At 47.1% G+C, this 26,883-nt stretch overlaps 1 protein-coding gene across 2 annotated transcripts in view; it reads right to left on the reverse strand.

Annotated features, from left to right (window-relative positions):
- Window positions 1–26,883, reverse strand: part of ATXN10 (ataxin 10) — an 842,223-nt gene that overhangs the window by 657,628 nt on the left and 157,712 nt on the right. The window lies entirely within an intron of this gene.

Consider the following 26,883-nt stretch of genomic DNA (forward strand, 5'->3'; position numbering starts at 1 on the left):
CAGATGCTAACACAAGGCTTAATATATTTAAGGACGTCTTTTTTCTGTCGGAACCCCCTTTTATTTTGGTCATGTTGGTGGGAGATTTAACTTACATCCGTGTTGCTCCTGCTTTAACAATAAGGACCCAGATTTTGAGGGGCCATTTGAAAATCAGGGGCACTTCAAACATACACGCCATGGGGATGTTGCAAACCGCCTTGTATCTGATTATAGTTTGGTGAACCTATTGGTGAGCAATCAAGGTCATCCGGATGTGAGCACACCCACTTTTAAGGGGAGGGAAGGGGACATTGTTGCGTGATTGATTATATTTTTGTTTCAGGTTGCCTCTTGGCCACACTCATAGATTTTGAGGTTTTAGGACACAACCTGAGCGATCACAACCAGTTAACTGCATCATTTCTCTGGGATAATAAAGCGCTGAGTCTAACACCCCTCTACAAGGAGCCCTCTACATTGACTGATCAGGGCCAAAGGGTAAAGTGGGCCAGTATTGTTCAATCGGTTTTCGCCCAAAATCTGATTATTTCATGTTATACTGATTTCCATATCTGTCTGTCAGAAGTAGAGTCACCACAGATAATTTTGACATTGTTTACCAATATCTGTAGGTTTATCAAGCCTGCACTCCTCATAACTGCCGCCTTACCGATCACCTGTGTGGAAAGATGGTTTGATAAGCAATGCTCCAGAAGCCATAAGGACCTCTGGAACGTTTTGCATGCTAAACCCCGTTGTCAAGAAAAAGTAAAAAAGCCAGGGCGGCGTTCAAAAAGGCCTGTAAGGAACGTAAAGTTCAAATCAAAGAAGAGGCTTGGGATAAGCTACAAATGGCTAGTCTGCAACGTAACAGCACTGCTTTTTGGGGTGTTATCAACTCGTCTCTCTTTCATAAATACCATCTCCCCAATCAGGCTTGTACCATTCCATCTCAGGCCTGGGTGGACCATTTCAAGGCCATCTATAGCCTTGAAGCAGAGTCTGAGTCTATAGAAGCACTCCGGACGGACTGTAACTTAACTTTTAATTTGTCTGAGGTTATGTAGTGAAGATTGCTATCTATATACGTACAATGCTAAGTTAGCACAACCGCGTTAGATGTTAGAAAGCCATCTTGCCGCTTTTGCACACAACACTGTAGTCACATGTTATTAATTGAGAAATACTTGCTCTACTTTGCTTCACATGAGAACTGTCTGTTGTTCACATCCCAAACAATGAGCAGCGACCTTGGTCTGAACATCGTGTAAAGAAACAGTCTGGGTCGCTAGACGGTGCATGTTGTTGGGTGCATGTTGTTGGGTTCAGGTTGATCGGCCCACTATTTAGCCAATACACGCACGCAGCTGCAAATACCTGAAAGTCGGGTGCTTTTAATATTGCAGTGTTGCATGTTTTTCATGACATTCGGAAGAAGAGCTTTCCCAGGAGCAGAGTCTAGCTGATCCTGTGATGTGATCTCACTGAGCTGATCTTTACGGTATGGGGTTCCCCATTCAAGCCTAGAGACCTTTTATTAGTCTAATAATAATAATATTAGTTTACTAGCGAAAGGAAGGTGGCTGATATCCACTGTCATTTTAGTATGATTACTCCTTTCATTTTCTATGGTATTATAACTATGCTGATGGTTTTGATCTTAATCATTTGTCTGCTTATGTTAGCCAAAGTACTGCATCTTAGGACACGAGGTTTATAAAGTAAACTCTTTAAACTTTACCGTGTCTCTGTTTATTCTGTTGTGGACTGATATGAGAATAATTACGAACAGGTATTTCTGATTCCCACCATTCCTGGGAATACCCTAAGTCGCTTGTTCTGGGTTGTCTATACATTGGGACCGCCGAGATAAAACTCGGATAATGAATGGGACACTGATGCTGGTCGGATAAGGGGTTCTGAGGTGAGTTTTTGGTACACCACAATTCACTGAGGTCCTGGTTTCCTGTGCATAGTTCTGTGCATAAGCAGAATCCCTGCAACATGGCGCACCTAACGTTTGGTCTATTGATTTGAAACACCTTAGTAGTGCTTGTATTAGTCCACAACACCCTCACTCTGGTTTCCGGGAGTGACGGTTTAACCTACCTGTGTTTCGACTAATAGGTTCATTCAAGCACGATCATTAAAAAGGTTATTTTTACTGAACCCCAGTGCTACTGTTGATATCGTTGATACTCTTTAGTGTGTCCCAATGGCGGTCGAGATAGCCGCGCATAGTCGTGCACCTCTACGCCGTCATTTGACGACGTATGGGGTGCCAGATGATGGAATGGCAGTTATTTTTGTGGTGAGCGCTGATGCGTCTTACCCATATGAGTTGTTTTACTCTTGGGTGACTTTCCGGCGGTGGATGACGATGATACGTTTCATTCCTTTACTGCCACACAGCTACCTGCGGTCTATACCCCGTATAGGACACAAGAAATTCCAATCTCTGCCTGGCAGAATACCATTTGGTTTAATGGCGCCCTTCCCCATGCGGTTGCACCGGCAAGAATGGGCCCGTTGTCTATTGCAGGGGCCACATGGCCGGTGCTGGCCGGCTATACGCCTCATCCCCGCTATCTCACGGTGGCGGTGGCTGAGTTGCGGGTACTACACACAGCCCTGATTACAATTCATAGGGCTTTAGTGCAGTACGTGTCGCGCAACGTGCAGGTGGGGACACCTGCTGTTGCGGGACAACCAACGGACCACCACGCGGTGGTTATTAGTCCTGTTATGGTTAATTCGGTAATGGGCAAGCGCCCACAGAATAAGGATGATTTTCCTTATTGGCTTGCTGAGAAATTTTCCTAAACAAAGTTGGCGAGCGAAGAAACAGGGGAAGCAGCAACAGAAACAGGGGTCTCGTCCTGCCTCGCCCGTGCAGTCGTCCATCGAACGCACATATGATCTGCGCGATCGATCTCGTATTAAGTCACCCGATAGATTTCAGGTTTCTGAACAACGCTCTCCTCGTTCTTCACAGGAAACATCGGCTTCACAATCCGGTGGCGGAGACCGTGGGAAAGGAAGGGGTGCCCAAAGTCGTGAGCAACCCCGCCAGACTGACGGCAAAGGCAAGCAGGACGAGTCTGCACGTCAACGACCCCCGTTTCAGAAGAAGAAAGTTGCTGCGCTAACAGCGAGGTATGCCACAGATGGTGCGGACGCAGCTTCAGAACCTGACATGGGCACTAACGCTGCTCGATAGCGCGGCGGAAGTTACAGTAGTGCGACAAGCACTGCGTCCATATCTGGTGGCGACAGCCACTGATACATTTATAACTGTTGAAACTGCTGACACTAGAGTGGCTCCCCCTGATAGGCTATATAATATAGTCCTTATGATTGAAGGTGACATACAACGTACGATAAAAGTGATTTTTGGGGATAATCTGACCACGTCATATGATATTCTATTGGCAGAGGCAGATTGGCCCCCGGCTTTCGTTTTAGATGCTCCTAGAGGGGAGGAGGTAATCCTCCCGTCCTTTGCGCACACAGTGCCAAAGGACCAAGCTAAAAAGTTCGCCGAGGAGTGGGTTCTGGTGCTTGCACCTGCGCTGTATCGTAATCAGGTAGGCTGGGATAAATTGTCCCCCAGCCATGAAATTCCGTTGCGGTCCACACCCCAGCCACAACCCCAATATCCCATGCGTCGCGAAGCAAGACCTCACGTCGCGGCTATCCTTGAACAATTGGAATATCAAGGTGTTATTGAAACTTGTGTGTCACCAATGAATAATCCTTTATTCACTGTGACGAAGCCTGACGGGTCGTACCGCCTAGTTTTGGATTACCGGCATTTAAACTCACATTGCCGGACATGCGCAGTACAGAATACCCACAGTTCGGCTCTCGCCGATAGTCTCGTGAGAAAACGGTTTAAAACCACACTTGACATTTCCAATGGCTTTTACAGCCGTAACCTGTCCTCTCTTAGTAGTGAATGGACAGCTTTCCCCATCGGGCTGCAAACAAAAACATTTCAAAAGATTACCGATGGGCTATAAGAACAGCCCTGGTGTCTTTGCCGCTCGTGTAGTCTCTCTGTTAGAGAGCGTAGACCCAGATGCGTACTCGTAGGTGGATGATATTTATCTGACAGATGACGAGTTGGGACCGCATCTCCGTCGCGTTGATCGCATTATTGTTTTGTTTGCAGACTTCGGTTACAAATTCAACTTTGCGAAGTCCCACATTGCGGAATATATAGTGTTGATCTTGGGATACGAACTCAACAATGAAGGTCGAGGATTGGCTCCGTACTTCCTAGAGAAATGCGCATGCCTACGTGCTCCTACGACACTGAAGAAATTACAATCTCTGCTGGGCTTTCTGAATTTCGGTCGAACGAACATTCCTGATTATGCCCAGCGTATCAAGCCGCTTTATGCCTTGGTACAACCTACTTTTTCCAAATCATGTTGGGTGCCGGAGCATTCAGCTATATTGCAATTATCGCAAGCTGACCTTCTTGCTTCAAAATACTTACTGACGTGAGATAACCACACTAACCTGGTAATAAGAATTGTGCCAGGCGCAGTGGGTTTCACATACTTAACGTTCAATGAGGGCGACACCGTCCCCATTGCCTACAAATCACACTTGTACACTTCGGCTGAACTGCGATTTTCCGCTGTCGAGAAAGTTCTGACGGCAGTGCAGATGGCGATTCTGAAAGAGCGAGCGCTATCGCAAGGTAAACGCATGTTGGTGGTAACACAATATCCTGCCCTCGAGGCGGTGACGAAAGCAAGTGTACCTAATTCTAAGGCTTTGCATCCAAGGTGGATACAATGGGCCACTTCCTTGACATCGCCCGACGTCACATATATCTTTGACGCGGCACTTCAGACTCAGGAGTTTTTGCAGTATGAATTTGTTCATCCAGCTCCTCTGTCTTTGCGCCCGCTCGAGGATTACCATTGTGTCATTTACACTGACGGTTCTGCGCAACCGGCTACTGGATCGAAGCATGCCTATTCAAGCGGCCTGCGCAATTGTGGTTGGTACTTTCGTGAATGGTGAATTCCAATCCGATGTCGTGCATACGCAGTCATTGGGTGATTGTACCGTACAGTTGGCGGAGCTTCGTGCTCTGGTGCTTGCACTAGAGTTTCCTGATCCCCGAGTCACTACTCTTATAGTGAGTGACTCATTTTATTGTGTCCAATCGTACAACGACAATCTACATTTATGGTCTCGGAATGACTACCATGATTCCAAAGGTAGCACGATTAAGCATAAAACGCTTTGGGTTCGAGTGGCAGAACTTAAAGAACATCTGCCTCTCGTGAATGTTATTCACACTCTTGGTCACCAACGAGTATGCTTATCCTGCGGATGTTCCATTGCCTGTTTTACAATCCACCACAGTTACCCAGTCACGATACTCTTTTGACACTAATTCAATAACTTCCATTGCCCCGTCCAAAGTTTCGATTTTTGTGGCCTGGTTCAAAAGACATTTTTTAATTCCCCCTTGGACTTGCATTTGGCTGGTGCTCATATGTATTTTTTTGTTTATATCCATTGGCTTTGTGGTAGTGTTCTTTAGACTTATCAATGGACACTACCTGAAAGAAAGATCTACAATTCGACTAATTGATGGAACTTTGCCTCCCCCACTCATCACATATCATGAAAAGGGACCAGACTTTTGTGAACATTACTGCCTGGCCTGTACGTGATGGGATCGCTTGGGATGCTGTAAAATTTCAAATTCATGGCCCCACTGAAGTAATCAATGTGCCAAATGTATTTCGTATTTCTATGGGTGATGTAGTTAAGCAGAACATCCACTCGGATGATTGGGATGTACAAGCAATAGAAGCACTGTTTTCTGATTTGAAATATTATGCTGCATTTGATGCTGAAGATTGGTATTTAGATACTGCTAATTATGATGAGCAATTCTGCTATCAACATTATGGCACGCATTTCCTACACAAAGCAAATATGTTTAGAAATTTTGTAAATTATACACAATAGGAACACTGTCCAGGCCCTAGGCTGGGCAGCTTCACCACGTTAGTGGACAAATTCACATATTTTTCTGATTTCAGTGTGTCGAATCCGGCCTCCTTTTATTTTAAGGCTGCGGCTGAGTCTGCTTCTAAGGTTTGACTGACACACACCAAATTGTTGTATTCCAAGTCCTTTATGGACAAATTGGCAATTGGAAGATATGATCTGTGGAAAGCTACTATCGATCTTGAGTCGGTTTGGGGTTCTAAACCATGGCAGGTACAGGGAACAGAAGCTTTGCATCGTGCCTGCCTCATCCCGAACCACATGTTATTTTTGAATTCATCAATTTTTCAGACCACCTGTTTTGGATTGGCTACTTCTAAAAAATTAAATTCTCCCTCCATTCCGGGTCTGGGTGCTTATCCTAATTGGGGTAATCATACGGATCTGTCCCTTGCTACGTTGCAGTCATACATTTCCAACACATCCTTCAATATTTCTGATTTAAATCCGGAAGGGTGGTTGGTGTGGCAAACGAGTTGAGATTCCTGTCAACATCGGTTTCTGGATTTAGCACCGGGTATACACAAGTTCGTGTAGACCCCCGTTTTGAGTCTTCTCACACTGTCACTACCTACTCAGTAGGGAAGTTATGCCAATCTTGGCTGCAACATTCCACCTTAGCATCTGTTAAACTTCATTTATCACAATTAAACGACAAAATAGATTTGAATGATTTTGTTAAGGGTCCTGCGGTTGGCAGGTCCAAAAGATGGGTATATGCTATTTACAACGAAGTTTGGAAGCTATCACAGATTGAGGATGCATCCAGATTACGAGCTATTGATCAAGCCAATATTGAAAAGGTATTGGCTGTAATAGATAATAGCATTAACACCCTGTCTTCCAGAATTTATACCTTAGATAATATTGTTTCATCTGTGGTAGACATTGTGCAGGATGATTAGTCTGTTTTGTATCATGGTCAGAATCAATTGCGTTCCATTATGCAGCTTGCATGGACATTGCAAACGTTAAAGGCTGGGAAAGTCCCTTGGGATTACATGAATACTTCATCTTTGTTCCTCCCTTTTAATTTAACTGCGAAACAACAATTTATGTCCATGAAAGATGCGACATATTCATTGCTGCACATTGAAAAGTTAGAACCTTTACCTTTCTCTGTTGCCGAATTAAACTCCGCTGTGTGGCTTATCCACGGGTTGATCACATTACCAGTCCCCCTGTTTAAGTTCAGTTCGTGCATGAAACATTATGCCCTTGGCGGATATGAAAAACTTGGTACTGCCTTCCTGCACGAAGTTTGGTCACTCCCATTCACGTATAGATGTGTGAGAGACGGAAAAGAGGTATACTTAAAAGGTGAAGAGTGCACTTCCACCCCGGATCACTCTGTCGAGTGTAGGCACATTCATTTGCATGGTGCATGTAATGTGCACGCTCATAATTTAGGTTGCGTCCTGAAAGGGATCCCGGTGCCAGTTATAACACCGTCTTTTACGCTGCTTGCTAACGGTAGTTATTTGCTATTAAATAATGAAGCTTGCTGTGGGATGTTAGTGGGAATTCCCTACATAGTGACTGTATCACAGAGAGTAGTTTGCTGTAATAACGTCCTTTTCCCACCCCCGCATGGACGGCTCGATGTATCCATCTGGCCTTCCATTCCAACCTTGAAAGCAGAGTTCAATAAGATGAGCAGAATAAGGGCTCTATTGTCTCAAAAAGAAGTCGCGTTGACTTTGTCCAGGGAAACATTTGTCCTTCACGTAGCAAATACGCGCACAGAGGTGCAAGCGCTTTTGAATACTGATCTCCCACTTCATTTTGGGGCCCTGATTCAGACTATCTTTAATGCCTCGTCAACAAGTGGCCTGGCTCATTTTTTTAAAATTGTGGGCTCCGGCCTCGTGACCTCCTTTCAAACTATTTTTGGTGTGATCCGGGCATTTTTTCCATTCTATTTTTTCCAGCGTCTTCGGAGGTCTCCCTTTGTTGGGTACTTTTGTTGATCTGCACAATACGCTATGGATGCACAACTTGCGTCACACGAGAGCAGGTACCGGCTGCTCCATCTACGTAACCGGATGCTTGAATACTATGGCACTTTACCACTGGCGACCTTAAGCATAGCTATGGATTGTCCTTCCGGTTTCCCTACTTTACTTGTGTGCAGCCTGTCTTTCATTGCCTAGATTGTCCATTCCAATGGGCTCTGGATTTGTGCCTGTCGAACTCGGTGTCTCCTGCCCCGGATAATGATCGGCTAATGAGCCCCTTAGTGGCTCATGAGTTGGACTGTTCTGGCGTCAGGATTATGGTCTGTGGAGCAGCACATGGAGTCCTTGGGAATTGGGACATCGGAACGGCTGCAGCTGAATTCTTAGCGAGAAGTTATCTTGAAGAACACACCAGTAGTCCTCTAATGGTGCTGGAGGCTCCGGTTGTCGAGGAACATGTGTGTTCCTTCCCCTTGCTGAACTGGATGGCAGATAATTTTGCAGAACGTTCCAATGATTTCCTCTTGGAAGCTGTTGCAACTTATTGTGCTTATACATTGATGGATTGACATTTTTGCCCCTTCATTTCGTCATACGTCCTTCAATGATGTTTTTTTTCCTTTAAATGTTTTTTTTTCAATCATTTTTAAAAAAAATTCTTTGTTTTTTTTTTCTCTTAGAACTTTTTCACTTACCTTATATGGACTTACAATTTATGCCCTTGGTTCCGTTCTATCGAACTTGAACTCTGCGTTCTTGCAAGTGCGCCCCTACTGGTTAGTGGTCCGATCAAGGGGGGGTGTAGTGAAGATCGCTATCTATATACATACAATGCTAAGTTAGCACAACCGCGTTAGATGTTAGAAAGCCATCTTGCCGCTTTTGCACACAACACTGGAGTGACATGTTATTAATTGAGAATTGCTTACTCGACTTTGCTTCACATGAGAACTGTCTGTTGTTCACATCCCAAACAGTGAGCAGCGACCTTGGTCTGAACATCGTGTAAAGAAACAGTCTGGGTCGCTAGATGGTGCATGTTGTTGGGTTCAGGTTGATCGGCCCACTATTTAGCCAAAACACGCACGCAGCTGCAAATACCTGAAAGTCGGGTGCTTTTAATATTGCAATGTTGCATGTTTTTCATGACATTCGGAAGAAGAGCTTTCCCAGGAGCAGAGTCTAGCTGATCCTGTGATCTCACTGAGCTGATCTTTACGGTATGGGGTTCCCCATTCAAGCCTAGAGACCTTTTATCAGTCTAATAATAATAATATTAGTTTACTAGCGAAAGGAAGGTGGCTGATATCCACTGTCATATTAGTATGATTACTCCTTTCATTTTCTATGGTATTGTAACTATGCTGATGGTTTTGATCTTAATCATTTGTCTGCTTATGTTAGCCAAAGTACTGTATCTTAGGACACGAGGTTTATAAAATAAACTCTCTAAACTTTACCGTGTCTCTGTTTATTCTGTTGTGGACTGATATGAGAATAATTACGAACAGGTATTTCTGATTCCCACCATTCCTGAGAATACCCTAAGTCGCTTGTTCTGGGTTGTCTATACATTGGGACCGCCGAGATAGAACTCGGATAACGAATGGGACACTGATGCTGGTCAGATAAGGGGTTCTGGGTTCTGAGGTGAGTTTTTGGTACACCACAATTCACTGAGGTCCTGGTTTCCTGTGCATAGTTCTGTGCATAAGCAGAATCACTGCAACAGTTCGAGCCGCTCTCTCACAGTTGCCTTTAAATAAGGTACCAGGACCTGACGGGGAACCTATACAAGCCTGCATAGGTACAGAATCAGGCGGGTTTTAAAGATTCCATATAATAGCCAGAAGGCTTCAATTTGGGATGCCCCAGGATCCCCATCCTGGTCTAAGGATTTGCTGGCTCGTCCACTAAAGGAGATGGGTCTTCAGAAATTGGAGCAGTTATTCCCGGATGGATCATTAATTACATGGGGTCAGTGTGAGGAGGAATGGGGTCCCAGCTTCTCTAGTTTCAAGTATTTAAAGATTGAGAGCTGGTCGGCGGGAATGGGCGATCAAATAGGTTCTTATAATGAACTGGAGGAGATGCTGTTTTCGAATCGTGACTTTAAGAAAGAAATAGCACTGTGGTACTGGTTGGTGCTAGAAATGGAGGACGGCCCCTTCACTCTCCCAGAGACCCTGTGGGGCGATTGCTTGCCAGAGTTCGCTACGGAAGACCAATGGCAAGTAACAATGTCTATGCTTTATAAAATTGTAAAACCCGCATTTTTAAGGAGGAATCATTTTTTCACGGTGCACAGGGCGTATTGGACTCCTCGAAGACTCTCCAAGTTTGGTTCAGGAGGATTGGTGGTGTGTCCCAAGTGTAAAAGCCCGAGTGAAGATGATCTGCATATGTTTCTGTGGTGTCTGAAGATCCAGGTTTTTTGGGAGGCCGTGAGTTGTTTTCTGTCAAGTATCCTTGGGGTGCAGATTCAGGTAAGCCCAGAGTTGGTTATATCTGGAAGATCCGATCTGCAAGGTAAGGGCACAGATAACAATGCTAAGCTTATTTTTTATGCTGTGCGTTTGGCCCGTAGAGAGATATGTAAACAATGGGTGTCCCCGACCCCTCCAACAGAGCAAGACTGGTTACGCTCCATGAGTTTTATTGCAATATTGGATATTTCTGATCAGACAAAGAAAAGATATACATTTTGGAATCCTTTTTTGGCACGTTTGGGGGAAGAGTAGGGTGTTTTTGTTTGTGAGTGGTAAAGGTCCAATGATTAAGCCTTAGCCTGTCTCGGCTAGTGAAAGGTTTCTTGGGTTACCGGGAAGGTTTGGGGTAAGGGGAGCCTCTGTTCTAAAGGCTCCGACCTGGCCCCCTCCCCTCCCTCCCCCTCTCTCCCACTGTTTCCAGTAAATGAGGTCGAAATGCCCAGGGTGGTTTCGTTGAGTTTTGAGCAGCAAAAAGGCAAATGAGGAAAGAAAAAAAAAAGCCTGCATAGACTTGTGGGCCCCGATATTGACACTGCGTTTAAACTCTGCTGTATCGGGTAATTTTCTGTCAACCTGGTCTCAGTCTATAAAAGTCCCCGTTTTTAAAAAGGGCAATAGATCTGACCCGGACTGTTTTAGACCCATTGCCCTTATAGACTCAGAGGTGAAAATTGTTGGTAGGATTTTATTTAATCGCCTCGCGGAGTGGGCAGAGGAGTGAGGCTTCTTGTCTGACCTTCAGTACGGGTTTTGTCCAGGTCGGGGAACAGTAGAGCAGACCTTGAATCTTTATCTTTTAACCTATAAATATACTAATGCCAAGAAGGGGGCTATCGATCTGGCCTTCATGGACCTTGGCTCGGCCTTTTATAGAGTTAACCACTCTAAGCTTTGCTCCATTGTGGAACAAATGGGTGTGCATTTAGTATTAATTAAATTCTTGCGTGATTTGCACAATGGTATTTCCGCTAGCATTAGCTTTGGTTCCGAGGGGAATGCACTAAGCACTTTGAGCTTCAGCAGGGGGTGCGGAAGGGCTGTATTTTAGCTCCTTTTTTATTTACTTTTTATATTAACAATATAGAGCAGGCCTCGACAGTTGCGGTTGTCAACGTCCCTAGAGTAGGAGGCCATCCTATACCTGCCTTGTTATATGCGGGCGACACAGTTTTAATGGCCCGCACCGCTAAAAGTGTGAACAAGCTTCTTATTCTTTTTATTAGTTTTATATAGAGCCTTGAGTTATCTACAAACTTTTTAAAGTCGCACGTCATGAAGTTTGGTCCATCAAATACGAAAACCATGAAATATGTGATAGATGGCCAACATTTTAGAATTATGGATAAGTTCAAGTACCTGGGATTGCAATTGGAGTCTAAGTTTAACTGGTATTCGCTAATAAATCAGAATGTTTTTTGTTTTTTTTAGCAGGGTGATATTTGGCATTATGGATTTTTCCCACCCGATTGGGGCGCAATCACATCCAATCGGTTTTGAAGATCTATAGGGCCAAATGTATTCCCTTAGTGTGCTATGGTAGTGGAATCTGGGGATACGGCCAGGTTGCACCACTCCAAGTCTCTGAAAACAAGTTTTTAAGGAGTATCCTGAGAGTTTGCCAAAGTACACCTTATGAAATTGTCCATGAAGCATTAGGTATGGATTTTTTAACTGATCAACTAAAACTTTGGAATTCAATTTGGACAAAGGAGAAATTGAGTTTCAGTAGATTGGTTTTGCAAGATTGTCTACAACTTGAAAAGTCCTTACAGATTCCTTTCCTGGCGTATGTGGCGCATAGTTTGCAGGCCATACGGCGGCCGGATATGTTTGCCAACACCTAAAACATAACCCGGGCTGACGGAAAATGGGTCGAAACCACTCTTAGGGATAAGCTGATGTCAGAGCGCGAGGATGCTGCTTTAACAAAACACTGTATCGAGCCATACTGGACTTGGAAGCTGTCTCTGTACCAACGCCGACTGCTAACCTATTTTAGATTACATTTATTTCCCCGATTGGTTCCTTTTAATCATGGCTGTTTTAAGTACTCAGGTCTGCCTTTTTGCAATTGTGATAACACATCGATCAATGATACATTACATGTGGTTATGATTTGTCCAAAACACAGTAAGTAACCTGCGATACAGGTTCAGATGCCCTATTTTATTACTGCTGAATTTTAATTAAGTTAGACCAGCCTTACTTTTCTTAAAGTTGCTGAACTCCGCTTCTATCTGCTTTTTTCTCATGCGTTTTCTGATGGGAGTTCCAAAACATGAATGATTATGGCACTGAAATTTTGTATGTTGTTTATAAATGACCTGTCTTTTATTATATTAATTATAAAGTAGAATAAAGATTATGAATTGAATTATATAATGGCCGGAATCAAGAAGACTTTACAAAGCAAAGGTGCGCTTGCACTCTTCAATGCAGCAGGTATCATCTGTCTACAAGAGACATTGGCACTGTCTCCAAAGCTGCTAGCAGGCAATGCCAAATTTTACAAGCCTGCAAACAACATACATATTTAAGAGACCTTCAGGTGGCATTTCAATCTATATCAATCACTCATTAAATATGACGTTCATGGACTTAAACTGTCTTCTTGACCCAGGACCTAAGGAAGTACATAACCATTGACAAGGTGATCCAACAAAATGAGAGCGAACATGTCGCCATGTGGGTCAGTCTAGACGTATCAGCTAGAACCCGCCATCGAATATGTCCGCTAGGAATTACCAACAGCAAAGGAGACCATAAACTAATGCTGAGAATTAAATTGTCAGCAGTGTCCAAATAGAAGTTGGAATCCTGGAACTCAAACTGGGCTGGATGGCCTACCACGCATTCAAAGCCTGTAATTGCCGCATGTTGGTCCGAGCTGTCCACTGTGCTGCTCCCACTCCTACAAGAAAAAACATGATGGGCAGCAATACACAATCAAACCCATACACTAAGTCCAAATAAAGAACAAAGCACAGCAACTAAAAGCCATACAAAGGGCACATAGGTAATTTAACACCATCGCCTCAAAGAAGCATGTACGCTCTGCTGACCGAGAGCACAAACATCTAGTATGGGAGCATAGGAGGAAAGTGCAGGAGGCAAAGAGAACCGAAATGTTTCATCTGATAGTGGCAAATAAAGAACAGCAATTCTGGCAATACATTAACATCCTTTGTCATGAAGATAAAAGCAGAGGGAACTCTGCAAGCTGAAGAATGGACTGCTCATGTTAAATCAATCTACTGTGACCCTCAAGACAAAGTCTCCTACATCAACTCTGCTCACAAGAAAGTGATGGACCTAATGGACACCGCAATGAAACCACCCCTAAGGTATCATCCACCAGTGGGCGAATCCGACATCGGCAAAGTCCTGAAGAAGATCAGAAAGGATGCCCCTCCCCCCCCCCGCCACCAATGAGCTTCCTGGGCCACTATTTAGGGAGGACACACAGTACTGGACCTTAGCACCTTTGTATGCCGAATGCCGACTCCTCAAGGTGGTCCTGAAGTCTTGGAGAGGATCACTTCTCCAGCCAATCTTCAAGAAGGGTGCTAACACTGAGAGAAGAAACTATTGGCTTATAGCGCTGTTAGACATTGAGGGCAAAGCATACACCAGAGTACTGCTCAGGAAGTTAAAGCAATGGGCCTGTGCAGAAGGCCTACTACCCTTCTATCAAACAGGCTTTTGTGACTGAGGATCAACGGTGGACAATATAGTTCTTCTCTCATACCTCGCCCAATAAACTACTCGGCAGCATTTGATAGAGTTGTCCAGAACATCTTCTGGCAGAAGTTAGCGGGTTAGAAAATTTGCCCCAAATTGCTACGAGCAATCATGTCCTTATACACCAGGACCTGGGTACGAGTTAAACTCACAGGGGAGACGGCTACCGCCAATTGGCACCGACTGTGGTCTGAAACAGGACTGTGCGCTTGGCACCCATGCTATTCAATCTATTCACTGCAGATCTGGGCCCAGCCTTAGCAGGAGACAACCTAATTACCCTTAAATTGGAGACTAGAGAATTCCACTCATGCAGTATGGTATGCAGACAATCTGGTGCTGTCCGACCACACAAAATCAGGTCTGCAAAAAGCCCTCAATGCCCTGAATATATACAGTCTAAGGATTGAGCTTGTGTCTTATGGGGGCAAAACAAAAGTAGTCATTTTTGGGACATATCTTAAGAAGAGACTGAGGCTGGACTGTGTTAAACATTATAACTGTGGGAGCATGGCTATGTGAAACTGGCAGACCGATCTTAAACAAAATAAAAAGCAAACATGGCGACATATGCCTTGTGCAAATTAAACTCCATACTGGACAGCCCCACAATTACTGCCATTTGGAGGGTGGTCTGTGCCAAACTTCTCCCTGTGCTCAACTATGCCCAGCAAGCATTTCTCTGCATGGTGGGAACTGCCCTAGAAAGATTTAATGCACAGCCGACAAGAAGATATTTCTCCTTCCATCTCACACAAAGAACACCTTGATAAGGTAGGAATTTGGGCTGATGCAACAAAATCTGGACAGCTGGGGAATGCTTGCTAAATACTATTTTCAGGCATTGGCCGCCCCCAACAACACCATGAAGGCCCTGATAAAAACAATTTTTATACCTGCAAACAACCCCTGATCCAACAATTTTGCGGTAGGTAAAGAATGTCTACAACTTGCGGTGGAGAACTGGGACACCAATGGATTAATTATACTTGCATCAAAGCCGCAATAAAAAAACAAGTGTCTCATCATTTACAAGAATTGGATATGGAAGCCGTCTGTGCCTTAGCTCCTCATGAGTCAAAAATGGCGCCGTGACTGCACAACTCATCCAAGTCCCATCTCCATCAGGCAGTAGGAAAGCATGTTTTAAAGCTTATTCTATTGGCCAGATTAGCCCTTCTTCCACTCAGAGAACTGAACCCAACTTGGAAATCCCTCGATGATATCAACAGTTGCAGGTTATGTAACTTCAGAAAAGAATCCTTGGCGCATATAGTTCTCTGCTGTCTGGCACTGCAACATCCTGGCCGACTCCTACTGAGGCCTATCTTCTTACAGCGCTGAATTCGGTCGGCCAAAATTGAGGTCCCTCTTTTACACACCCTAGAGTCAGTGGCGGACATGGCCAAGTTCGGGAAATTCGTAATGCAAGCCTGCAACTCGTTAAAGAATACGAGTAGTCTACAGCCTTCACAGCAATGCATTTCATCTCCCGTTGTGGATAATGTGAAATGGGCTTTGTATTGAAGTAACAAACTCTGACTAACCCTGTTGTTGGGTGGTCACTAACTGTGGAATATGTATCTGAACGATATAGACGTCAATTTGGTACATACAACTGGTACATAATCTGCTGTGGTCCGCTATCAGCCATCATGACCAGCCTGATCCGGAGAGCCCTCACCCCCAACATGAATTATTAGGATGCCGACTGCACTTTACAAGCCACACTCGCCTAGGCACATTAGCACCTTAACCATAAGGCCCGTTGTTGCAACAAATGTTGATCAATTCTGTCTTGGACCAATAATTGTAGACCTATTATCTATCAATTGATCAGGGAAATGTAAGCCCGCTACTCACCCGTGAGGGTCTCCAGGCGCTGAGAGGGAGAGGGGGGGGGGGGGGGTATGTAGTCTGGCGACTAGTGTGCAGTGGGAGACGGTGTCGAAGGCCGCTGATAGGTCGGGTAGCATGAGGGCTGCGGAGTGGCCTTGGTCCAGGAGGGTGCGGATGTCGTCTGTGGCAGCGAGTAGGGCGGTCTCTGTGCTGTGGTTGCTTCAGAATCCGGATTGGTACGGGTCGAGGACGGCATTCTCTTCAATGAATCGTGTACGTTTTCTGTTGACTGTTTTCTCTGCAACTTTAGCTGCGAAGGAGAGGAGCGAGATGGGCCGATAGTTCTTGAGGTCGGTGGGGTCAGCTGTGGGCTACTTGAGCAGGGTTCTGTCGTCTGCGCGCTTCCAGTCGTCTGGGAAGGTGCCTGTTTTGAAGGTGGTGTTGATGGAGCATTGTAGTTCGGGTGCGATGGCGGCTGCGGCTCTGTGGTACATGTGAGGGGGCAGGGGTCGGTGGGGGGCCCCCCCGAGTGGATACTTTTGATGGTTGAGGCGGTGTCTTCGGCCGTGTTTGGTGTCCAGTTGGAGATAGTGGTCTGGCTGGTGTTTCTGGGGGGCGAGGGGCCGTCTGTGGCGCCTGGTGGATGGTCGATGAAGTTGTCGTAGAGATTTTTGATCTTGAGGTGGAAATAGGTTCCAAGCTTGTCGCAGAGGTCTTGGGATGGGGTAATGTCTGTGGCTTCTCTGCGTGGGTTGGTGAATTCTTGAATGACACTGAAATGTTCCTTGAAATTGGTGGAGTTGGCCAGGACTTTCCTTTTGGTAGCTCTGATCTGGTTGTGGTAGTCCATCATGGCGTCCTTGTAGGTGGTGTGGTTTTCGGTTGTCTTGGTGTTTCTCCAGTTCTTCTCCAGGAGTCTGCAGGTGCGTCTGGCTTCTTGGAAAGCGGTGGTGAACCAGGCGGCTTTCCTGGGGCGTTGTCTGTCGGGGTGTGTAGCAGGGCAAGCTCGTCTGCGCAGTTGGAGATCCAGGTGTGGAGTTCTCTGGCTGCGTCGTTTGCGTCGGGTGCCCAGGTGTGGTTGTCTCGGGTGAGGGTGAAGTTAAGTTGCTCGTCGGTAACCTTGCTCCAGTTCCGTCGTGGTGGGTGTGGGGCTGGTTCTGCTGTCTTGGGTTTGTTGATGGCGAAGTGTACGCAGTGGTGTTCGGTCCATGGCGGCTGCGTTGTGTGGCTGAATTGGACACGCTTTCCTGCCGCAAAGATGGGGTCGAGGGTGTGTCCTGCTCTATGGGTCGGTGTGTTGACGAGTTGTCCGATGCTGGCGAGGTTGTCAAGAAGAATAGTTCAGTTGGGTTCGTCAAGGTGGAAGTTCAGGTCTCCAATGAGTGTGTAGTTTGTTGAGGCGATGGCGTGGAGTGCGATGAAATCGGTGATGGTGGTGGCAGAGGGTTTCTCGGAGTGTGGCTTTGGGGGTGGTCAGTATAGGCTCTGTCATCACGTAATTTTTTTTTTTTTTTAAACGTTTCCGGCACTGCACTTTGGCTCTAAGGGCTGTGACACCACCCCTGTATGATCTTGAGTCGTACTCTCCGAGGCGCGTGCTGCCTCTTTATCGGACCCCACATTATGCCATCTGCACTTAACAAAATGAACACTTTTAGGCACTGCACTTTAGCAATATGGGCTGTGTCATCATGCCCAGTATGACTGAGTTGTACTATTCTAGGCACATCAGCATCTTAATTAGAAGACCTCAAAAATTGTAGACCCGGGGTTGTCTCCGTATATAACCTTTTATTATGTTTTCTGCACTTAAAAAAAAAAAAAAAACAACGAAATCCTTCATGCACTGTACTTTGCTCGCTAGCTTTATTTATTTTTTTTTTTTAAGTTCAAAAAACTTTATTTCAACATTCAACAACCATACATCCTCTCGCCTACAACCTCAGGGGCCGGCTATAGTAGACATTATATCGAGATTTCAACCCCCTTGTACACAGCCAATCTGCCGACAACCCGGGGGTCCGGCGGCACGTTTATATATATACCTTTCTGGGTGTCAGTGATGTGTATTACATAGCAGTCCCGGGCCACGGGATGAGGGTGTGTCCATTAGGCCCATTCGGACCATGTGCCATCAGCTATCACCAAACATAGGGCAAAAAAAAAAAAACCCCAAGCACAGCAGCCCACTAGAGGTCATCACTCTGGGCAAGCGAACATAGCACCCTGCGACATATGTTCCCACTCGTCTCTTCTCCACCACGGCCAAGCCGCAATGAGCACCTGCTAGTCGGATGCCATACCAGTCAGCACTGCGCTCTCCAGTACCTGACTTTCCCCTTCAGCAGAGCTAGTCTGCGCCAACAGATATGCTCTAAACGGATCCCATATGTCTTTAGCCCTGCTCTTCAATGGTTGCGTTTCGGCATAGATCGCGTTCTGGTCCTGGCAGTACAGAACATCCTCCAACCACTCCTTGAATTTTGGTGCTCGACCCCTACCCCACCTACATGCAACACGCCGTTTCGCAAGCAACAGTACAATGCTAACAAATTTACGGTGCTCCTTAGGTACCGACGCTGTATGGCCCAGCAGCATCACGAGCGGGTCCAGTTCAACCACAGCCCCCACCATAGCCGTAAGCGCAGTATGGACTTGCAACCAGTAGGCAGCCACCCCTGGACACATCCAAGCCAGATGTAGAAAATCAGCCCCCTCCGAGTGGCACCTTTCACATCGGTCAGTATCCGACAACCGAAATCGAAGCTTCCTAACAGGAGTGTAGTACCAACGCTGCAGAAACTTATAATGGATCATACGCAATCTGCAGCTGGAGGAGATCTGGGAAGTGAGCTCACAACAATACGCCCACTGTGCCTCCGTGATGTCCCTACCCAACTCAACCATCCAACATCGAAGCGCTTTACAGCCTGCTTTCCCACCACACTCTCGAATACTGCGGTATAGCTGAGAGACCAAATGCCTACCATCCGTAGAAGCAAGCAGAACCTGCAACGGATTCACCACCTCAGGTTCCTCCGGATAATGCGGTATCACCAGTCTCATCCCTTGCCGCAACCGGAGATAGTAAAAGACCTCCAGCGGATTAGGCTGATATCCCTCGAAAAATTGCTCTTTCGTCTTGAACTGACCATTCACGAAGAGATCTCCCCATTGTCGGATCTTTATCTTAGCACATAACCCGCGGAACCCTCCTTCCTGCAACAGAGAGAGGCTCAGATGATAAACCAGCGGCAACGTCGGAGCATATAGCAGACTATATGTCATCCTGCGCAGTATTCGCTGCCAGGCATCAATCGTGCACGTCACCGTGGTGAGCGGCGTTTCAATCGCAGTGACGGGACCATGTATGATACCCTGCAGTGGCAGAGGCCGAGCTATCCAGTCCTCTACCGTCAGCTGCGGCATGCAGGGCGTATGGGTAAACCAATGATAAGCAAAGTGTGCCTGCACGCTCAGGTAATACGCTTGGAAGTCGGGAACGTCAAATCCCCCCTTACTGTACGGCTGGGTGATAGTCGACCAAGCCAGTCTGGGCTGTTTGCCAGCCCAAAACAGTCGCAATAACTCAGAGCGCAATGTCCGGAAAAAAACCGCACCTGGGTAGTATGGTATGTTCTGGAAAAAATAAAAGAAGCGAGGCAACACCACCATTTTAATCAATGAGGCCCTACCAGCCATAGTCAACGGCAATGATATCCAGCGCGTAACATCCTCCACCAACTTACTTATGGCTGTGCCATAATTCAGACGTAAAGTCTCTTCCCGGCTTTTCGAAATTCGAACCCCTAAGTATCGGAGATCCGACTCACACCACTCAAGCGGGAAATCCAGTGCATATCTCCCTACCGCGGTCGTCATAGGGAAAAATTGCGATTTCTTCCAGTTAATGTGAATTCCAGACAATCTCCCAAACACCACAAATTCGCGGAGCAGCGGATTCAGGTTATTCTGCGGGTCCACCACATAGAGCGTTAAGTCATCAGCATACAAGGACATATCTATCTGCCTTTGAAAACATTTGAAGGCACTTTGCTTGTGCAGTTGTCGGATACGACATGCCAGAGGTTCATATGCTATGGCGAACAGCAGCGGGGACAGCGGGCACCCTTGTCTGGTTCCCCTATTCAATGGAATCGGATCAGACAGCTCCCCATTGATCAACACCCTGGCCGTAGGGTCAGTATAGAGCAGTTTTATCCAAGCGACAAAGATTTTGGGAAAACCCATCCTGTACAGAATAGCAAACAAATAATTCCACTCAACTGAGGCGAACGCCTTGGTGGCGTCCAGGAATATAGCAGCGACAGGCAGTTCCGGCGCTATTGTTTGAATCCAGGAAAGAAGCGTTCGCAAATTACTTGCGGTGGATCTACCCGGGACGAACCCTGCCTGATCAGGAAGGGCAATTTTAGTCATTAACAATGAGAGTCGCGTGGCCAACACCTTCGCCAAAATCTTGGCATCACAATTTATCAAGGATAGTGGTCTATAGGAGTCGCAATCCACCGCGTCCTTATCTAGTTTCAGCAGGGAGGTTATCACCACCTCTCTCATCGTTCCCGGCAACACTCCTGTCTCCAGGGAGTCCTCATAGACTTCACGAAGCACAGGGGCCATGATATCAATATAGCTTTTGTAAAATTCCGCAGGTAAACCATCCAGACCAGGCGCCTTACCATTACTCAGAGACATAATCGCTTCCCGTATCTCAGCCAGCTCAAATGGGGCTCCCAGGAATTACCTGTGTTCATCACTCAACCAACATAATGCTACATCGTCTAGGAAGTCCCCAAACTGGACATCAACACCGTCACGGGGGGCATATAACCCCTCATAATGCTCAGTGAACTGCCTTAAAATCCCCTTTGTGTCTTGATGTATAACTCCGTTCGATGCACGTATCTCTAATATGTGCGAAGTGCCCCGTGAACGCCTAGTGATTCCCGCCAATGCCCGACCAGGTCTCTCCCCCTCACAATATCGACAGGCCTGCCAATATTTCCCCCTGAAGTTGGCCTCTCTGTCCACCTCTCGCTCGTATTGCGACAGCTTTTCCCTAAACTCCTTGTGGAGAGGGCCCATCGACTCTCGGGCCATGCCAGTCTCCAGCTCCTTAAGTTCGGACTCCAGCTTGGCGAGCGTGCCGCGTATGGCCCTTAATACCCCAAAGCTTTTGGAGATGTAATAACCCCTCACCGTTACCTTAAACGCCTAACAGATGGTCTCAACACTTTCTACCGACCCTTTGTTGCGCAGAAAAAAAATCCGCTATCTCCTCCCCCAATTCTGTCTGGAATAGGGGATCCAATAGTGCCGTGGGTTGCAAACGCCACGGTGCTGCTGCCCTACCGTACCCCGGGATAGCTACCTGAGCCAGCACCGGACAATGGTCCGAATAGGACCGAGGCAAGTGCGTCACTGCGTGACCTAAATCCACCGCTAATCCACGGGACAGTAAGCAATAGTCAAGCCTAGCCCAAGTGTTGGCATACGCTGTGTAATGTGTCCCCTCACGGACCCCAGCATGCACGAACCTCCAACTATCTATAAGGTCGCCTTCCTGCATTATGCCCGCCACCACATCTCTCGCACTTTTGTTATATTGGGGGCTACCATCCGATCTATCTAGTCCAGGTGTCAATGTAATATTAAAATCTCCACCCCATATGATATGCATGGATCCCGTATTCAGTAGCTCACCCCACAACTTGGTGTAAAACGCAGGCGAGTCCACATTTGTCCCATAACAGTTTACAATCGTGACCGTATCAGTACCCAGTCTACCCCATAACAATACAAATCTACCCTCATCATCCGTACGTTCACCCAACCGCACAAACGGCATCGTTTTTTTTATCAAATCGCCGTACCTCTGGCGTACCCAGAATATGAGGAGAAACTACGCACGGCCGCCCATCTACTCGCAAATGTATAAGTATCCCGGGGACTAAGATGCGTTTCCTGCAGCAGAGCGACCTGCGCCTGATGCTGTTCCAAATAGGCCACCACCCTCCGACACTTCCTCGCATCATTCAACCCACGGACGTTCCAGGACAGGACCGTTAGTCTGGAATTATGATCTTGTTCAGTCATCTTCAGTCAACCACACATAATCCAGATCGCCACCCTGCCTCAACCACATCTCCCGCCAAAGGGAACAGCCAAACCGCACATAACCCCTGCAACATCCAGCCAATGCGACCACAGGAACCCCCGCGGTGTCAGCGCTGTGCATTCCTAGCCTTTTCCTATACCGTAGCCAACCACCACCGTACCACGTCGTTACACTCATCTCATTTTGAGAACTCCAATCAGACAAACAAATACTACAACCCTTGTACCCCCCCCTCCCACTGAAGCAATCCCCAACCTGCCAGCAACGTACCCTCCCAATCCCTCCCACACACACCCCGATAACTAGGGCTAAGACACCCCACAACTCCAAAACCGTATGCTAGGGTAATTCCCATCGGGAAACTTATCTAGGCGACACCACTAATACCCCCCCATGACAGCCCGCCCGAACCACACAACGTGCTGCCCAGCCCGGCAACCAGGAGGGGCGTCCGGCGCTATAATCAGAGGCATCTGGGGCATACCATCAGCGGCTAATGATATCAATAAACCTGTTATATCAATAAGTTCCTGCATCGCAGACGGAAATGGACCCGATACCATAGGGACCCCGGTATCAACCGTCTATCATAATACCCCCTCATCCCCCACATCAAACATACCAATACAACGACCCTTACACTGTCCTTCAACAATAAATCCCAATCTGAGCTCTTGGGCAACGCTCTACGCTCAGCAGTAAGTCTGTAGGCAGATACAGTACTGTCCACTCACGGTTCACCATCTTCCAGCATCTCTTGACTAGGGGCCAGCATCTCTTGACTAGGGGCCATTTCATTCTCCGCTCCAGCCCCCAACCTCCGAGTCCGTTTATGCTGCTTGAGAAAATCCTCCACCTGCTGTGGATTTGTGAAGAATTTCTGTCTCCCTTGGTACGTGACCCGCAGGCGCGCCGGGTAGAGCAATGCGTAGTCTATTTGCAGGTTTCGCAATTTTGTTTTGACTGCAAGGAATTTCCTACGTTCCTCTTGGACCAGTGGAGTGATGTCCGGATACAGCGTGAAGGAATTACCCTCATACGACAACGACCTCGAACTTCTTGCCGCTCTTAAGGCCACGTCACGATCGCGGTAATTTAGCATCCGGGCTATAATCGGCCTAGGCGTCGCTCACGGCTTCGGTCTGGGGCCCAGGGCCCGATGCGCCCGCTCCACTATAAAGTGTGTAGAGAAAACGTCTGAGCCAATCGCCGCCACCAGCATCTTCTCGACGTACTCCTCCATTTTGCCCACATTTGTCATTCCTGGAATACCTACGATGCGTACGTTGTTCCGTCTGCTTCTCGCTTCTAAATCCTCATTTTTAGCTGCGATGACACGTAGGAGATTGTCCATTCTGGATAACTGCGACGAGTGTTGTGTCACCGTATCCTCCGAGTCCGATATGCGCTGTTCCGCCTCTTTCAAGCGCTCCTCGTGCGCGTCCAGCTTGTGCACCACTGCATCCATACGCGACGAGATCCTGTCCACTTTGTCCGCGATTGTCGCAAACCCTTGGCGCACCTCGTGTAGTACATCATGTAAATTCGTCGCCGTATCCACAGCTCCCCCCGACGTCTCAGCCGTCTCATCCGGGTGGCGCGCCGTCTCTCCTGGCGCTGTCATTTTCTTACTAGCCGCAAACGTGAGTTTGGGCTGCCTAGTGTCCGTACTGCCCATCGCTGTCCCCGGGCGAAGGTCTCCGGCACCACCAGCACAATCACAGAGACACCCCCACTTCCGCTCCTTCTAGAGCGTTTAACTCGCCAGTCTGCGAACCCAAGTGATAAAGTCGTATAGTCTTTATAGTGCACGTCCCTCTATGCAGGCAATCGTATCCGCACCCAGTTTAAAAGTGGATCGCACGCACAACTGCACCAGCTCTACATCAATACCTCAGGCCACGTGCTTTTTATCTTCTCTCAACCACGCGAGCGGGGCGCACCAGCCATTATCTTCAGTCCTGGGGGGACAGTACGCTGTAACCGGTGGTGCCAGTCGTGGCTCCTTCCGCCCCTCAGCCGAGCACCATCGCACCATGCCACCTGCACGCCAGATATTGCCTCTTCCGGGTCAGGAACTCGTCGCGCTGCTCCTCTCGCAATATCAGGGGGGGGGGGGGAGGGGGAGGGATCGACACCCCTTGCCTCTGTCCCCGGATCCAAAATATTCTTGCCCCGAGGTCCCCTACCAAGCGCCAGCCGACGCCAGACCAGTCCTGGGCCGCAGGAGGTGCTCAGGCCCCGCAGCCACTCCAGGGGACCGGGGGGGGGGGGGGGGGAGGAGGCACCGCTGCTCGCTCTCACCCAGCAATCCGTCGCTCCGATCCGCACCTCTCGCCCAGCCAGGTCACTGCGAACCCGGGGGGGCCTCCAAGACCGTCTCCGTTGTCTGCGGCCTTCCACCGCGTTCTCAGCCACGGCCTCGCCTACCAGCCCGATCCGGGGCCCCGGCAGAGCGTCTTCCGTCGTCGCGTCCGCCGCAACTTTCGACTCCTCTCTCGTCGGTACCACAGCGGCTAGAGCCCTCTACGGCCATCTGCCCACTCCTGACATCTGTCTGGACCTTCGCTTGCGATGACGGCACCCAGGTGTGCCCGTTGAGGATAAATAACCGGATTTATGCCGCCGGACAGCGGGAGCCCTACAGGAAGGCGTCCATTCGCTGGTGCGCCACCTAGCGTTCCCCGCTCGTTAGCTTTATGGGTTGTGTCATTATGCCCAGTAAGACCATGAGCCGTCTGTGACTTATAAAACACAGACCTTATTCAGTTTCTGCATAGGATTCTTCATTAAGCTAGCTGCACTTCACTTTTAGGCTTGGTATTTCGCACTTTAGCTGTACACTACCTGTCAGTACACTTTATACATTACCGTCCAGGTCCTGTGTCATTTTGGAACTACCACCATCCGTACCATCATGACCCGCTACATATACATTATTAGCATGCACTGTGAGCTTTTAATGATTTGAAGGAAAAAGGGGAAGCTCTTTTGATCATAATTGTAAGTTTAATGCACTTTTTAGAAGTTTTGTTTAATCGTACCGTGCTGAAAAACACGTTCTCCAATAAGAAAGTTATTTTATGAGTTCCTATTGCTGTGTTCTTTCGAACCAAGAAATTTGTGTTTTATGTAACTTGCAATGATTTTAAGTAATCATACAGTAAACTTGACATTAACAGTTAAAAAGATCATGCACCACACCAATGGGCCCTTTCTCCTTTTGTTTCTTCCTTAATCTGTAGACAGTGGTGGATGAGGGCTCGTTAGGAAGATCCTAGTGCTTGGTGGGAGAGGAGCTGGCCTAATGGCTAGGGTGGTCGACCTCGAATCTGGGGAACCGGGTTCGAGTCTCGGCAATGACGCTGAACATCCTGTGATTCTGGGCAAATCACTTAATCTCCCCGTGCCTAACCAAACATTGTCCTCATGTAACGTAACTGGTGCTATGTAAAGCGCTCTGATATCTGATTGGATTCGGGTCAAGTTCGCGCTATATAAAACTCTGCAAAATAAAAAAAAATAAAAAAATGCACAATCACTGTGTGAGCCACAGTCAGCAGCTCCCGGAGTCAATAGCCAGAGTGTTGCCAATATGATTTCAAACTGCCCAAGCAGAGCTTGGCACATGGAGCTGTGGGCACATGGTGCAGCAGGCAGGGTTACTCAACCTGCTAAGCACAGGGAAATCCTGGGATACACAAGAAAGGATAACTTCATAGACAATAGCAAATAGAGATACCATTACTGAACGAAATGGGACAGGAATTGAGGCATGGGGTGATCGTTCTCGATACAGAGAATCCTAGGGGAAACCAACCCTGAAGATAAAAGGTGGGGAAATCGTGGTATCCAGTCAATGTTCAATGAGAGAAGGAAGCAGATGTATTTATTTGTAATTTTTTTGTAAAGTACTGCATTCTACCTTGAGCAGCCTCACAGCACTCATGGATAGTGCAGATTAATGGATCAGAGAATAATTTGAATGAGACTGATAAAAGGAGTCGACCTCCTGATGAGTGGATGAACTATGACAAAGCCTTGAGAAGTGTACAGCACTAAGTCCTACAGTTAAATTTAAGTGATGAGACAACTAGCCAGTCTTAGGCCCCGACTAGTTGAAGAGGACGAGCGCATTGTCATAAGTGGTCAACTCGCTACATGCAATAGAGGGGGTTTACCAAGTGCCTGGATGAAGAGATGTGCTTTCAGGGATTTCCTAACTGTGAAGAAATATTTTTTGATTCTCAGATGTGATGAGACACTTTCAGAGGGAGGCACCTTGAACATGGAGAAAGTTCTCTTTTAAATGATCTGGTGGATGGTGAGAAGGTTAATGTTGGCAGACCTTTGGCTTCTCATTGATTGATAGGGAGTAAACAGCGTGGTGAGAGCTCATGCACGCACTGTATAGTAGTGGTTCGTAACCTGCGTTCCGGGGACGCCTAAAGGTCAGTGAGATTACTCAGGAGGTCGGCAACTGCTTTGGAAATTCAATAATAAATAACAGCTTAAAGAAGTGTATATAAATAAAGAAGCCAAATGTAACGTTCAAAGTTTTAAAACATTCTGTAAATGTGAATGAATTTGTAACTGGAGGCAAGAAATTAAGTGTGTATCCTTGGATTGAAACGTGGGAGCAGTGCAATTGCATCAAACAGAATATAGTATGGATGACGGGTGGCCTCCA

This window comes from Triturus cristatus, chromosome 4_1 (assembly GCF_964204655.1).
Source record: "Triturus cristatus chromosome 4_1, aTriCri1.1, whole genome shotgun sequence".
Lineage (NCBI taxonomy): Eukaryota > Metazoa > Chordata > Amphibia > Caudata > Salamandridae > Triturus > Triturus cristatus.